The following is a 15,615-nucleotide window of genomic DNA, read 5'->3' on the forward strand; positions in this document are numbered from 1 at the left end:
GTTTTCAGATGAAGTATTTGAGAACTGCTTGGGCATTGGGACTGGTCAGTGTTCTTTAATACCCTTGGCTATGAGTGCAAGGATCTCTTGTAGGGAAGTAAATTGGCTACACCCTCCCCCAACTTTGTCTAATACATGTTCCTTTTTTTCAATAGTTAATGTATGTACACAAAAGTCTTAGAGTCTATCATAAGTAGTAACTCCACTGTGACCTAGTTATTCCCTTTTTAGTTAATTTTTAAAATTTTGTTAATTAAAATTATTTAATTGCTATTAACCTGTTGTTTGGGGGCACCGAGATATAGGGATTAATTAGCAAAAAGTATTTTTTTTAATTTACCCTCTTATTCAGTACTGACAAATACTCTGAAGCTGGAGAGATGGCTTAGTGGTTAAGAGCACTGACTGACTACTCATCCAGAGGACCTGAGTTCGACTCCCAGTTCCCATGTGGTGACTCAGAACCACCTGTGCCTCTGTAGACACTGCATGTGTGTGTTGCATAGACATACATGCAAGCAAATCACCCATACACAAAGTGTAAATAAATCTCAAAAACCATTTTTTAAAGAATATGTACTGTATTGCAGAAAACCTCAGTGTGGTTCCCAGTACCCACATCTGGGGCTCACAACTGCCTGTACCTTCAGTTCCTGGGGACCAGACACGGCGATCACATCCACAAACTTCCACTCAGACACACACGCACACACATACTGCTTAAAAGTTAAAATTAGCCCAGCATGGTGGCATCCACCTTCAATCCCAGCACTCAGGAGGCAAAGGCAGGTGGATCTCTGAATGCAAGGCCAACCTGGTCTATATAGGGAGTTCAGGGCTAGGCAGAGCAACACCACTGGTAAGACCCTATCTCAAAAAAATAAATTCAAATGATTCATTCCACTTCCAATTCTCTGCTGGAGATGAGATTATTGTTTTAATGTGCTGGGGCCCCGGAAGGATTTCAGGATTTCATGATAGATTTTCCAGTGATCTTTCCAATGACACACACACAGCCAACATTCATGGTATTAGCAGGCTAGGATTTTTAAACTTTTGTATAGGGGTGCTATTTGACTCGGGGTTTCTCAGTGTAGCCTGGAACGCGCTCTGTAGATCAGGCTGGCCTCTGTCCCCTGAGTGCTGGGATGAAAGGCGTGCGCCACCAGCTCTTGCTTGGTTTTGTTTTTGAGGTTGTGTTATGTGAAAGGCAGTTGCTGCTCCAGCTTTTACATTGGCGCTGAGGATACAAACTTGGGTCCTCATGCTTTGGGGCGAGCACTTGACTGACAGAGGCAGCTCTACAGCCTCAAGGTTACTACTTTAAAATCACCTAAGTCTTTTTCTTGAGAATAAATATTCACCACTCGATAAAAGCATTCTCTGCCTTAAGGATATCAAAGAGGAAGCTTCTAATTCTGCGAATAGAGACTCCGGCAGAAGATAGAATTGCTGATAATTGCGGGAAGTATGCCAGCTGGTAGTATAACTTGATTAAGAACAATGGTCTGGGCTGGAGATGTAACTCAGTTGGTAGAGCGGTTCCTTAGCATCAATGAAACCCTGCATTCAATTCCCAGCATCCCATAAATGGTGAGGTGGTTCATAGCTGTAATTCAGTATTCCCGGAAGTGAAGCAGGAGATCAGAAGTTCAAGGTCATCTTCAGCCACGTGAGTTTGAGATACATGAGACCCTATCTAAAATAATAATAGTATAATACAATGCACAGCTGTCACAGTTGGACTGATTATTCTCAGAAGGTCAGAGGTCCTCAGAATTAGCCCAGAATTTAATCCTAAGATAACATTTTTTGTTTAGAACTACATATTCACATTCACATACATTAGAATTGACCGATATATTCTTTGAAGAGTATGTATGTAGGTGAATACACATACAAATGTCTTCATATCATTATTTTTCAAGAGAATATATGTGATTCTGCTTCTAAGAGCAGTGGTCTAGGTAATTCCAACAGAATATTAAAATAGAAAAACAAAATAACAAAAAACCATGAGAGCACTAAAGAATTAGCCAGACGTTGGGGCTCACCTGAGAGATCTGAGAGCAGGCACGGAGCACACTCTGCTTATCCTAGCTATGCCGCAGGCTGACACGTCTCAAGTTCAGGCCAACATGGGAAACATAGGAAGACTGTCTCACAAGCAAACAGACTAGCGATGTCTTGACATTTCCTGTACTGAAGAAGTTCCCTTTGAATCCAGCCTCAGTCAGACTCCAGGACATGCGCAGAAGGCAGCAGACTTTGTCATAGTCTGGTACACAAGTGAGTCCCTGTTCTCTCAGAAACAAGCTTCCACTGCGTTTCTCTCGGCATTCTGGTCTCCCAGACTCCCAGCAGAATAACCCAGTAAATTCTCTGCCATTCTAGAGCTTGCCTTGCCGGAAGTTCTAAAAGCTTCGGCTTTCCTTCTATAGGCCAGTTCCAAAGGCCCACAGCCCAGGGTTTGTCATGGGTCTAGTCCGTTGTTCATCCCATTGTCTGTGTGTTTCTGTTCTCGGTTCTGTGCCCGAATACCTGGAGAAAGCAGCTTCAAGAAGTGGTCAGTAGTTAAGAGGACTTGCCACTGTTACAGAGGACCTGAGTTTGGTTCTCAGCACCCTCCTGGTGACTCACAGCTAATTCCAGTTGCAGGGGATCTGACGCCATCTTCTGGCCTCCATGAGTACTGCACACATGTGGTACACAAGCATACATTCAGACAGGCAGTCATACACACAAAAATACCTTTTCTTTCTTTCTTTTTTTTTTTTGAGATAGGATCTTTCTGTGTGGCCCTAGCTATCCTGGAACTTGCTCTGTAGACCAGTCTTGCCTCAGACTCACAGAGATCCACCTGCATCTGCCTTCCAAGTGCTGGGATTAAAGGTGTGTGCCACTAAAAATAATAATAATCATAATAAGATCTGCCTAAGAAGGGGAAAAAGATGAGATCTCCTGAGCAAATTGGGAGCATGGGGGTCAAGGGAGTGGAAGGGGAAAGGGGAGTGGGGAAAAATGTATAGTACTTTCCTATCCAGACAATCAAGACGAGAGGGATAAAAAAATTGAAAAGAAGAATTTGGTTTGGCTTAGAGTTTGAAGGTGCAGTGCAACATGGCAGAGAAGTCACAGTGCTGAGGAATAAAGCAGCTTGCCACACTGCTGCCAGTGTGATGAACTCATCTGTAGAGACGAAAGCGTCCTTTCTCCTCTTTATTCAGCCCAAGACTCCAGGCCATGGTTGATTCCACCTATGTTCTGGGTGGGTATTCCCCCTTTACATCTTCCTAGAAGTGTGTTTCTGTGGTCATTTTAAATCTGGTGTAGTAGACAACCAAGATCACACATCACATAAACATCTATTCCATAAGTATGGCTGCAATTTGAATATGGCTTGAGTTCTCTGAAAGCATTACTATGTTGGAAACTTGGCCCTCCATGTGCGATGCTGAGGGCTCAAGAGGCTGCAAGTGTCTGATACCCACTGAATCTCTCTCTTGTGAGCTCTTCATGACACCGTATGTACATTGTATGTGTTTTATGGGAAAGGGGAAGTTTTCATTTTGGAGGGTGCCTTAGGGTTTCTGTTGCTGTGAGAGACACATGACCACGACAACTCTTAAAAAGGAAAACATTAAATTTAACTGGGGCTGGCTTACAATTCAGGGGTGTAGTCCATTACCATCACAACAGGAAGCATGGCAGTATAGAGACAGACATGGTGCTGGAGAGGTAGCTATGAGTTTACATCTGGATCCACAGGCAGCAGGAAGAAAACTGTGACCTCAAAGCCTACCCCATAGTGACAGTTCCTCCACCCCTGCCAAACCCACTCCACCCATGCCACACCTACTCCACCCCTGCCACACCCACTCCACACTCACCCGTGTCACACACACTCCACCCCTGCTACACCCACCACACCCCTGCCACACCTCCTGATAGTGCTACTCTATTGCCCTATAGGGGGTCAGTTTTCTTCAGACCACCACAGGGCTTTAGTGAGAAACCACGAGTCGCACAATATAGAGATGTAAGAATCACCTTCCCAGACTTCTTTACACCAGAATGCAGTGTGTGACACCAGCAGACCCTGAGTAAAGTGCCAGTGAGGCCAAGAGGTGCCCAGGGCTTAGCCTCGATGGTGTCAACACCGAAAGCAGTGTTGCCTTGGTGTAGCAAGAGCAGCTCCAGTGGAGATTGGCGTCTGTGTGGACCCAGTGACGTGTGATGTTAGAGACAGTTTCTGACGAGAGTGGCCAGGTATGGTTTCCCAACCCTTTATGAAAGTCAGATTCCAAAGTAGTCCATGACTCATTCTCTCCCTTCCTCCCTTCCTCCCTTCCTCCCGCCCTCCTTTCCCTCCCGCCTCTTTCTTTTGAACCAAGCTTGCTCTTTAATGGAAATAGGGAAAGCCTGTCCAGGCTGGAAATTTCTAGGGTGTCAGGAACACAGCCCCTGTGCTAAGTTGGCTCGGGACCTCTCAGGTGGCATCCTATAGCTGTGAAAGCCCACAGCGCCCAGAGCACAGCAGACAGAAGCAAGTAGGTAGGCAGTGCCCATAGACCTGCAAGATAGCAGCAGCTCCAAACTTAGAATGCCAGGGACCATGGTTGCCTGTGTAGTTTAAACGCGTAAGTCCCCAAACCATTTGTCTGCAGCTGCTCCTTAAGTCACAGTGGAGCCAAGGGTAACCTTGAACTCCTGAACCTTCTGGCTCTGCCTTTTTGTTTGCTTTTCGAGACAGGGTTTCTCTGTAGCTTTTTGGAGCCTGTCCTTGGACGCGCTCTGGCCTTGAATTTACAGATCCGCCTGTCTCTGCCTCCTGAGTGCTGGGGTTAAAGGTGTGCGCCACCACTGCCCAGCCTGTCCCCATCTTCTGAGTGCTGGGGTTACAGATATGCGTCACCACCGCCCAGCCTGTCCCCATCTTCTGAATGCGGAGGTTACAGTATGCACCACCACAGCTGGTTTGTGCACTGCTGGGGATTCATTGCTAATATAAGCAAGCATTCTACTGATCCAGCCATATCCCTGGTCCTGTCCTGCTCACTGTGGCAGCATCCTCCCCACTTCCACAAACCCAGCTGTATCATAGCCATTGTATGAAGTTCATTAACTTAAATAAATAAATAGCAGGGAAGAATGGGAATATAATAAGCATGTTAATCCAAAGCTTTTCCAGGTGCTGGAGAGAGGGCATGTATAGCAGAAGACCTAAGCTCAGTTCCCAGCACCCACATCAGGTAGCTCACATCCCGTAACTCCAGATCCAGGGGATCCTGGATTCACACTCATACCTGAAAGACCCCCGAAGAGGACCTTTCCTCAGGAGGAGACCCCGGGACCCAAGGATCAAGCCGAGACCACGGATGCAAACTGCAAGAGGTTTATTAGGTAGTCACAGGTACCTGTGGGCGGCAAAGTCACTCGGGGGACTTGCGCGCGCTAGGCAAGGTGACCCCCCTTTTTATAGGGTAGGGGAAGCAAAAGCGCGGGTACAGAAGCAGATGCCTGGTTACAGGGTTGTCATTGGTAGATTCAAATAGGGTGGTGGGTTCACCTTGGAGACATGCAGGGGACTCAGATAATAGCTAACTTGGCCCTATCTAGGGTGTGGAACGGGTCCCAGGGACTTTCTATTCCCCGTTTGGGGCCAGATGGCTGACCACAGATATCTTTTTGGTGCCTAAGGGCCCTAACCTTTCATCTGCCCTGTTTGTGCAAGCCCTGCAAAATGGCGTTGCTGCTGCTAGCTTATTGTCTTTGGGTAGAGGTCTCAGGGGTCTTTCAACACCGCAATTGAAAAATAAAAATAAAAATTTAAAAACAACAACAACAACAAAAAAGTCTTTTCATGAGAACAAGAATATGGATGTCCAAAAGTTGGCTCCACACAGGCAACAAGGAAAAGAAAGCAGGGGCGGGTAGGGGGGATGCCCAAACCGGGACTTTTCAGAACCCTGGAAAGTAACATTTTACAACAATCTGAAAATTACTTGCTTTTGTTCAAAAGCTGATTTTATTTCATCAGAAAACATGAGCCTTGTGAGATTTTTAACTTTACAGCTCTGGTCGGCCTTTCCAGGCTCCAAAGAGGCCTTGAGACTCACAGCATCTCAGTGCAGTGGTATGTATGCAAAGCAGGTGCTTAGGAGCCACCAAGGCGCTTCCACATCCCTTCCCTGCAGCTCGCTCCCCCAGAAACACCACTCTGCCCCTGTCTTCATTTCCCCCCCGACTGGGTGTTTGCTCTTTAGAGCACATACCCTGAGGTCGTTTCTCAAACACATGCAGGTGCAGTAACAAAGTAAAAGTTTGGGGTTAATTATAGGCTGTCAAAAACTGGAGAGTGAATGAGCCAGTGAAGGGTTTTAAAAGCTTTGATAAAGTCCTGGAACTCTAGACGGCCACGAGGGTGGGGACACCACACACATGTCCAGAAAAGAGCGAGGTCTGTTTGAGCCCGACGGATTATGTGTCCGTTTCCTCTGTGCTGAGGCATTCCATCCTGCAGTATTGACTCAGGGTAAACAGACGTCTGTCTGGGAAAGCAGGAAAGTGTAAGGCTCACAAGGTCCTTCTCCAAGGCTGTAGACTGAGCCAGCAACGACTGGGGGAGGAGATTCTGCAAGCTGCCTGCAGGGCTTGCCCAGAGCTCCAACATTCCAGCTGTTTTAAGAGCTCATGTACTGAGTAGGTGTTTCAGTGATTCAGCTGCTCATGGGTCATTCCTGCTCCCAGAAGTAACCCACGCTCCTGGAAATAATCCCAATCACCTCATTAGTTCACCAGGTTGCACCACTTTGATGAAATATTACTTTGATCTGTTACTGGTTTCCTATCTAAGGTAGGCAGGTACAGTGGAGGAAACCTTTAATCTCATAACTAGGGAGACAGAGGCAGATGGGTCTCTGTGAGTTAGGGGCCAACATGATCTCCATAGAAGTTCCAGGCCAGCCAGATCTACAGAGGTTCTTGTCTCAAAAGGGGGGAAGGGAGGTATTTTATTAGGTTTCTATTGCCATGAAGAGACATCATGACCACAGGCAACTCTTATGAAGGAAAACATTTAATTGGGGTGTCTTGCTTATAGTTTCAGAGGTTCAATCCATTATCATTGTGGCAGGAAGCACGGTGGCATGCAGGCAGACATGGTGCTGAAGAAGGAACTGAGAGCTCTACATCTTAATCCACAGGCAGCAGAAAAAGACTGTGTGCTGTAGAAAGGAGAGGCGGGCTGCGTCCCGCCACCTGGCCGCCGGCTAGCTTTACACCCGAAATAATTACACAGAAACTGTATTCTTTTAAACACTGCCTGGCCCATAGTTTCAGCCTCTTATTGGATAATTCTCACATCTTCCTTTAACCCATATTTAGTAATCTGTGTAGCACCACGAGGTGTGGCTTACCAGGAGAGATCTTAACCTGCGTCCATCTTGGAGAGGAGCAGCATGGAGACTCACTATGGCGACTGAAGCGTCTCCCCCTCCTGCTACCCAGCATTCTGTTCTGTCTATTCCGCCTACCTAATTTTCTGTTCTCTTAAAGGGCCAAGGCAGTTTTCTTTATTAATTAACCAATGAAAGTAACATAGACAGATAACTCTCCTCCATCAGTGTGCCACCCTGAGCATAGCTGGAGCATATAAGAACTCACAGCCTGTGCACAGTGACACACTTACTCTACCAAGGCTACACCTCCGAATAGTGATGCTCCCTATGGGCTAAGCATTCAAACACATGAGTGTTTGGTGGCCGTTCCATACTCCATTCCCTGGCCCCTATGGACTTGTAACCATAATGCAGAAACACATTCAGTACAACTTTAAAAGTCCCCATAGTCTATAACAATCTCAAAGTTGTTTAAAAATCCAAAGTTCAAAGTCTCTTCTGAGATTCATGCAATCCCTACTGTAATCTCCTATAACATCAAAATCAAAAAGCAGATCATATACTTCCAACATATATTAGCATTTTTTTTACAGGATGTGCATTACTGTTCAAAAATGGAGCCTAGTGAGAAAATACTGGAGCCTAGTGAGGAAATTCTGGTCCAAAGCAAGACCAAAAGCAAGCTGGGCAAACTCCAAACTTTGCATCTCAATGTCTGATGTCAACATCTTTTTCAGATCTCCAAATCCTTTCAGTTTTGTTGATTGCAACACTCTTCTTTCTCTTAGGCTGGTTCCACTCCCTGTTATCAGCTTTACTCGACAGGATCCCATGACTCAGGCATCTCCAACATCTTAGGGTTCCCAAGGTAATCCAGGCTTCACCTTCACAGCTTCACACAATGTCCTCTCTAGGTCTCTATTCAGGGACACCCCTGACACATTCGGGGCTTCATTAGCTTACTTTAGTCACAGAGGAAGATTCCATAACCCCTTTCTTCTATCCTTGACTCTAAACCCAGAAACATGTGGCCAAAACCAAGTTCTACTGCTTGCTGGGGCTAGAACATAGCCACCTTGTTCAATTACATCTTCATCAGCTTCCTGTTTTTGATGTTTTCCTTCACTACCTAAACTTGGCTGTCCTAGAACTTGCTCCGTAGATCAGGCCAGCCTTGAATTTAGATTCACCAGCTTCTGCCTTCTTAGTGCTGGAGTTACAGGTGTGCACCACTATCTGACTCTGAGTTTTTCCTTAATTACTTTTCACAAGTTAGAAACTTATCCATATGGGGTCTTTTTCCACTTAACATCAAGCTTTTCTTTAATATTTTTATCTCCTTGAACATAGGACTTAGTTCCATTCTGCTTCCTGGTACCCCTCCTTTCCCCCAAATTGTACATTTTGTATTCTTCCTTTCTTAGGTTGCTCCTTTTCATTATAGATCTTCATCAGAGTGAACACTAATAACTACATGAAAGAGTCTATATTTGGCTGTTTGGAAATTTTCTTTGCCAATGAAATTAATTCAAAACTCTTCACTTTAGTCTCAGGCAGACTTTTGAACAAGGGCAAAAGGCAGCAATTCTTCACCAGAATATCAAAAGACTGGTCTCTGAGCCACATACTAACATTCTTCTCGGGAACCTCTTGAGCCAGGGCCCCACAGTTCAAATCACCTTCAGCACTGCTGTCTTCCATGCTCCTACTAGTGTGGCCCATTAAACAGGCTTAAAGCCTTCCACTTCTTGAATAATCCAAATTCCTCCAAACAAAAGCGTGGTCAGGTCTATCAAAGCAATACTTCAGTGCCTGGTGCCAACTTCTGTCTTAGTTAGATGTGCCTACATGCACATCTGGAACTAGACTTACAGATGGTCTAGAGCCAACATGTGGGGGTTGGTGACCAAGGCCAGGTCCTCTGCGATAGCAGAGAGTGCTCTTAAGCTCTCAACCATCTCCCCCACCTTGTCTTGCACTGTTGTGACAATTTTGTGAAGTACAGTAAAAATTTGTCTCTCTAATTTTATTTAAATGCTACATAAATCAGAGAGGTATTAAAATGTAGCATGGTACTCATAAATATGTAGAAACTTGTTTAAGTGGGTTAATTAAAAAGCATTCAAGGGCTGGAGACAAGGCTCAGTGGTTAAGAGCGTTGCCTGCTCTTCCAAAGGTCCTGAGTTCAATTCCTGGCAACCACATGGTGGCTCACAAACACCTGTAAATGAGGTCTGCTGCCCTCTTCTGGCCTGCAGACATACACACAGACAGAATATTGTATGCCTAATAAATAAATAAATAAATAAATATTTTTAAAAAATAAATAAAAAACAAAAAAAAGCATTCAAGATATTTTTGCTTCCATGGGGTTAGAGCGATGGCTTAGGTAGTTACGAGCACTTGCTGTCCTCTTCCCGCCGCCCATGTGACAGCTCAACTGTCTACAACTCCAATTCCAAGGAATCCTAGACACAAAAGAAGAGAGTTAAGCATGACTTTTTGGTAGCAGCATTTTCTTGGTTGGGCTCTGTTTGCTAGAAGCAAGCAGAGGCAGGATTCCTTTAAGAGATATTTTCCTGATTCAGTGGTAGAAGAAAAGAAAACCTGCACGGTTTTGAAATGGTGGCTTCCTGGTCCATGCTGCCATCACGAACTCTGGCTCTTTCAGGAGGCTGAGCACTTGAGTGGGGTTTGTGGGAAGCATGCTACAAGTTACTTTGTGGCAGCATGGGACAACTGGTTACTAGAGTTGAGGTAGTGAGCATGGATCCCACCTGGCGGTCTCAGAAGCAGTGGATGGACCTCAGCTGGGCCGTGTTAGACTGGGCAGAGCCAAAAGGCAAAGCAGCCATAGTCCTTGCCATGCCACTTAGCATTTAAAGAAGAGGTTCTGGAGCCGGGCGGTGGTGGCGCACGCCTTTAATCCCAGAACTCGGGAGGCAGAGACAGAGGCAGGCGGATCTCTGAGTTTGAGGCCAGCCTGGTCTACAAGAGCTAGTTCCAGGACAGGCTCTAGAAACTACAGAGAAACCCTGTCTCGAAAAACCAAAAAAAAAAAAAAAAAAAAAAAAGAAGAGGTTCTGGTCAAAAAAGGATTACAGATACACAATAAAGACAAATTCAGATGAAAAGACCTCTAAATGGGTCACAGTGTGTTTTAAAAATGTACGTAGGCTTGGGAGAGAGAAGAAAAAGAATATAGAAAGTTATAAAAAGAAGTATATTTTGTTTTTTAAAAAAATAAAACAAAGTCTTTAAAGAGACAGAGGAAACTTGTAGAAAAAGTAATAGAGTAAGAAAAATAAACCACGTAAAAATGAAATATATACAGAGAGTCTGGGTTATGTATGTTATTGTGTTTTCTTTGAATTTTTTGACTGTGAAGGAACTAAGTACAGAGAGACATTTCATTGTATTGGCTGCTAAGCTAAACCAACATATATACTTTAAAGGTATCTTGACTTCAAAATTTGGGTCTAATGATATGTTGCTTTGGAAGACATTCTACATTTGTTTCCACAGAGGATGAGAACCTATGGATTTGTTTCAGACTAAAGTAGTTTGATGGACAAATACCTCCCCCCAAAAGGTTGCCATGAACACCCCCAAAAATTATTTTGCCAACAAAAAGTGGAAAGTAGTTTGGAGATAACTATGTACAAATTCCCAGATATTGTTTATAAATGTTTGTTTACATTTTAAAGGGGGATATGCTATAGAGATTTGCATTGGTATGGATCTTGGTTTATTGACTCAAATTTAAGATCAATTTTGTTATATATATTTCTGGTCTTGATTAAGGTATTGTGTTTGTGCAGCACATTTAAAGTGCAATGTATATTTTAAAAATATAGATTAATTAGATAATCATCTATAGTAATCAAGTTTGTGGTCATGTTAGGTTTTCTAGATATATAGAGATATATTTCAGTTAGATAGGTATTCCTCAAATCTTTCAGAGACCTTTAGAATATGTCATTTAAGATATTTTAAGAGCTTATGACAATGAAACAAGTGTAGAAGGAAGCGGCGGGGCTGCGTCCCGCCACCTGGCTAACTTTACACAAAATAATTACACAGAAACTGTATTCATTTCAATACTGCCTGGCCCATAGTTTCAGCCTCTTATTGGCTAATTCTCACATCTTCCTTTAACCCATATTTAGTAATCTGTGTAGCACCACAAGGTGTGGCTTACCAGGAGAGATCTTAACCTGCGTCCATCTCGGAGAGGAGAAGCATGGAGACTCACTATGGAGACTGCCTGAATCGTCTCCCCCTCTTTCCCAGAATTCTGTTCTGTCTACTCCGCCTATCTAATTTTCTGTTCTCTTAAAGGGCCAAGGCAGTTTTCTTTATTAATTAACCAATGAAAGTAATATAGACAGATAACTCTCCTCCATCAGACAAGTCTGCTCCTGGCAGCACCAATCTACTTCAAGAGGATGATGGGAATGGAAGAGGCTCCTCATGGAGTTTGCTAGCCATTTGAGCAAGAAATTGCTCTTGCCTGAATTGCTTGACTTGACTTGCAGAACCCATAGAAAAATGACGGCTGAAGTTGCCTAAAGAAGTTGATACAGCCCTCTGGGGTTCCTGCTTCATTAAAGAGTCTGCCAGACATTTTGCAAGACACAGAAGAAAGTGACTGACAAATTCCCAATATAGGTGGAACTGCCTTTAAAATTTCCTACTTCATGGAAAAGTCTGCCAGACACTCTGGACCAGTCAGTAGGCTGAAGATGGGTGCCCACAATGATACAGAAGAACTTTGGGTGACTGTCCAGGCAGCAAGATGTCTCTGTCAATTCTAGAGTTTGGGAAGTTGCTTATAATGCACTTCCTGTTTACTTAGGTAATATATCCTTCTGGAGTCTTTGATGGGGTTGAAGAATAGATAGTTATAGCTTTCCTTAGTCATGATAAAAGATAAAGTAGATATAAATATCGTAACTCTAATTCTTACTTGATACCTGTTTTGTCATATGTAATTTTACTATGTTAAAGTTAAAAACCTTCCCTTTTATTTAAACAGAAAAGGGGAAACAGTGTGGGGAGTCATTCTGTATATGTGTTGCTTTTATTGATTAATGAGTAAAGCTGTTTTGGCCAGTGGCTTAGCAGAATAGAGCTAGGCAGGAAAACTAAACTGAATGCTGGGAGAAAGAAGACAGAATTAAAGAGATGCCATGTAGCCCTGCTGGAGACAGATGCCAGGGATGGAACCCGATAGGCCACAACCATGTGGCAATACACAGATTAATGGAGATGTGTTAGTTTAGGATGTAAGAGTTATCCAGAAAAAACTTAAGCTATTGGCCAAACAGTATCACAATTAATAAAGATTTCTGTGTGATTATTTCAGGAGTTTGGGCAGTCAGGAATGAACTAACAACCTCCCAACTACACCTGATGGCATTGCAGCCACTGATGACTCCATAGGAGAAGTGGAAAGAGGTTGCTGAACCTGTGATCCTGATTTCCTCATACCACCATGCTTCAGGCTGAGGAAAGGGGTACCTGAACCAATGTTCCTGACTTACAACAACTTGCTGCAGTTTGAGGAGGGAAAGAAGATCACGGTGTTGACTGGTGATTCCCAGCCTCTTGATGGACTTACTACACGGACCTAGTGAGTCCTGTTTACTTGTTTACCTTGGAGCCAGACCAGAAATGTGACTGAACATTTGACTGTTATATTCTTTGGGACACAGAACTCATTTTGCCAGTATGGTATTCAATGTGCTGTTTGAAATATAGGACCTGAGAAGTGAGAACTCAGTTTTCCCCTCAGGAGAAAAAGGACTCATTACAAGGAGTGACTGAAGCCCTACTTCAGATATAAGGAAGGTAGCCTAAGGGTTTTTCCTGCTGCTCAGAGACTGGGACAATACTTAAAAGCAGCAATGCTGTTGGATTCTCACCTATCGGAGAAACCTTTTCTTGTCTTTTGATTGGAATGGATTTAAGAGAGTTGTGATTTTATTGGTTATTGTTAATTGTGTGTTTATTGTTAATTTCTACTCTAGAATTATGGTATTGACCTGTTAATGTTTGTAACTGCTTTAGTTTACCATAAGATGTTGAGAAAAATTTGACATTTTCAATAAATTCTTGGATTTGACACATTTGATAAAAAGTTAAGATTTTAATACAGCTGAAATTGTTAAGACATTCTAGATCAATTGAAAAGGTGATTCTCCACTACTTTAATTGGGAGAGATTGTAGCCATAGGAGCATGTATATTCACAAAGCATTATCTAACTGCAGATGAACTCTCTTGACAGAAACTTGGCTCAACGACACAAAGCCCAGAGGTACTTTCTCCCTTAACCCTTTGCTTACAGAGGCTGGCAGTCCAAGATGGGTTTGATCCTTATCTCCCCCCCCACCCCGCAGGCACCTAAGACATGGACATGCATAGTTGGAATGCATGTGCCAAAGACGGGTAAGTCTGGGAAATGGGAAAAGGTTCACCTAAGGCAGATTCAATCAACTGTCCTGTTGAAAAAGCACAGGCTTATTAAAATTAATAAAAAGGGAGGAATTGGGGCTGGAGAGATGGCTCAGAGGTTAAGAGCATTGCCTGTTCTTCCAAAGGTCCTGAGTTCAATTCCCAGCAACCACATGGTGGCTCACAACCATCTGTAATGGGGTATGGTGCCCTCTTCTGGCCTGCAGGTATACACACAGACAGAATATTGTATACATAATAAATAAATAAATATTTTTTTAAAAAGGGAGGAATTGTGGAGGCCCATAAATGTGAGCCGATTTGCACCTTGTCTGATGGTCAGAGAGTTTTGAGGTTGCTCAAAATTGTTGAGAGGTGTGGCTACACATCCTGGTTACTTGGTTCTTTTGACATTAAGATGGCTCACACAAGTAGATACACTCCACCCTGACAGATGGTCAGGCTATACAAGTGTACTTCTGCTCCTTCTTATGTAATAGGAGGTTACCTGGGAGTGGATCTCTTCAGGATACTTGGTCTAGAGTGGTTTTACTAATTAAATAACAGAATACTAATGACTTGATGTCTCAAAGTGTTAAAGCAATTAACTGTTCGAATTGTCCTTTGTATCATGTTAAAGAAGGCTTTGGTTGCCTTCTTCCCTCTTTTGTATTGGTGTATAAAAGCATATGAAAAATTAAATGCGGGCAATTTTCAGTATTCACTGGAACTCCCTTCTGGTACTAGTCTATGGTTTCTGTTTTATTATTTTTAAACGCATTTTTGTACTCTTATATTTCTAGTCCCTATACCCCTACCCTGGTAAGTGGTATTTTTGTCGAGGCTTGTCTCCAACAATCATATTATATATTATATGATAGATACATAAATAGATAGATAGGTAGATAGATAGATATAGAGAGATGTATACATAGGTATAGATATATTATGTATATATGTGTATACATAGGTACACAGTGATAGATGATAGATAGATAGATAGATAGATAGATAGATAGATAGATAGATGATAGATATGCAGATAGATAGAAGAGAGAGAGGGAGGGAGAGAGAAAGAGAGAGAGAGAGAGAGAGAGAGAGGGAGAGAGAGAGAGAGAGCGCGAGCCCAGTCTGCCTTGGAAGTCCAGATTGACCTCAAACTCAGCAGGAGCCTTCATCTCCTGAGTGCTAGGATTACAGACTTGAGTCATCTCACCTTGTTCAATTTTGCACAATTTGTAAATATTTATTCATTCTTATGCTATGTCTCTGTGTGTTTTATCTACATGTATGCATGTGCACTACATGTATTCCTGGTTCCTGCAGAGCCAAAAGAACACTGGAACCCCCCAAACTAGAGTTTTACAGATGGTTTTGGCTCATCATGTGTGTGCTGGAGACTGAATACTCTGGAAGAGCAGCCAGTGCTCTTAACCACTGAGCCATCCCTCCAGCCCCTTCATACAGTTTTAGAAAAAAAAAAAGGAGGTCGCCAGGGTAGAGGTATAGGGACTAGAAATATAAGTAAAGAGTACAAAAATTTCTCCCTGAATAATATTGTTGTCATACTATTTAGAGAGGGGGGGGGGAGAATTTTGAATCTTGAAAGGTACAAGACATGCCAAAGTCTGATCAACTATTTTTACTATTTTTAACCTAACAAAAGAGAATTTCTCCAGTGGCAGAAACAGTTAAATCCATTATTTGGAATTTTAAACTAAGAAGAGATGACCACTGCAGTGTTATTTTTATATTTT

Source organism: Arvicola amphibius, chromosome 1 (genome assembly GCF_903992535.2).
Source record: "Arvicola amphibius chromosome 1, mArvAmp1.2, whole genome shotgun sequence".
NCBI lineage: Eukaryota > Metazoa > Chordata > Mammalia > Rodentia > Cricetidae > Arvicola > Arvicola amphibius.